The sequence below is a fragment of the Ciona intestinalis genome, unplaced genomic scaffold (genome assembly GCF_000224145.3).
Source record: "Ciona intestinalis unplaced genomic scaffold, KH HT000236.1, whole genome shotgun sequence".
Classification (NCBI taxonomy): domain Eukaryota; kingdom Metazoa; phylum Chordata; class Ascidiacea; order Phlebobranchia; family Cionidae; genus Ciona; species Ciona intestinalis.
In genome coordinates, this window is record NW_004190557.1 from 1 (window position 1) to 1,145 (window position 1,145).

A 1,145-nucleotide genomic window follows, 5' to 3' on the forward strand; every position below is an offset into this window, starting at 1 on the left:
CGTTGGGTTGAACGACACGATGCTGTCATTTTGTTTGTCGAGATGCTGTCTCCAGTTGTACACGCTCTTGGGGAATTGGAAACATGTGGCGTAACAGGTCTACAAGAAAAGGAGAGGAATTTCGATTTTCAATTCGAAACCTTGAATTTTTAGTGTCACTAAAAACATTGGAATCCGTACTTGCGGTTACCCTGAGCTTGTCGAGAAGCCTTCAAACCGAAAACTGCGACATTGTGGGATGTTTTCAAATGGTCAGTGATGTTTCTGGTGTGTTTGAAAGCATGGTCACGAACTCCGTCAATGAATTTCATACGTTGTATGAATGTTGCTTAAGCTTGGCCGCCAACCTCGGTGTCTCCAACCATACAAGATTTGGTTCACGATCTTCTGTGCTGGAGCCAGAAATGCACTACCACGATCACGTGTTCAAGCCATTTTTGAAGGCAACGCTTGGTGAACTGAAACAAAGGTTTAATAGTTTGTTTGCAGTTGCTTCAAAAATTCAAAGATTAATTCCGTTTTATATTGGTGCGTATTTGATTATAATTTAAACTAACCGTAATGTATAACTCCTTGCAATTTAGATAACTCTCACGTGGGTGAAAAGGGGTTCATGGATATTATCCGCACGTACCAAGAAGACCTAGACAACAGTGCTGTTGTAATGGCCGAATCACGATTGTGGGCGGCGAAGTGGGCTGGTGTTGACCAACAGCTATGTCCAAGAACTGCTTTGGCAGCAATGATGGCTGCCAACAAAAATTATTTTCCAAATATACGGAAACTTTTGCAGGTACTGTATTAGAATAGCAGTACATATAATTTAAAAATACAATACAATAAAAAAAAATAAAACTACGTACAGAATGAAGAAATAGTAATGGATGCTTACCTCATTTTAGTTGCTTGCTACATTGCCGGTTACGACAGCGTCGGCTGAAAGATCTTTTTCGTGCCTTCGACGATTAAAGACATACTTAAGAAACACCATGGGCGAAGAACGCTTAAATGGGCTTACTCTGCTGCATATCCATAGAGATATCGCTGCACCAACAGAGGAAGTTGTGCAAAAGTTTGTAGAAACAAAGGCTCGAAAGTTAAATCTGACTTTATAATATGCGATGTAAGTACATACATTTCTATTC

General features: G+C 40.1%; 2 long non-coding RNA genes across 2 annotated transcripts in view; one reads left to right on the forward strand and one right to left on the reverse strand.

The window, feature by feature from the left end:
• Positions 1-7: 7 nt before the first annotated feature.
• LOC113475340 lies at positions 8-984 on the reverse strand. Its single transcript, XR_003397095.1, has 4 exons — positions 893-984; positions 558-749; positions 181-458; positions 8-99 (listed from the first exon to the last, which is right to left on the reverse strand). It is a non-coding gene; the product is annotated as an uncharacterized LOC113475340 (long non-coding RNA).
• A 51-nt stretch (positions 985-1,035) lies between these two features.
• The window catches only part of LOC113475341, a 449-nt gene continuing 339 nt past the window's right edge, over positions 1,036-1,145 (forward strand). The window contains exon 1 of the long non-coding RNA XR_003397096.1: positions 1,036-1,123. This is a non-coding gene — a long non-coding RNA (uncharacterized LOC113475341). The remainder of the gene's footprint in view (positions 1,124-1,145) is intronic.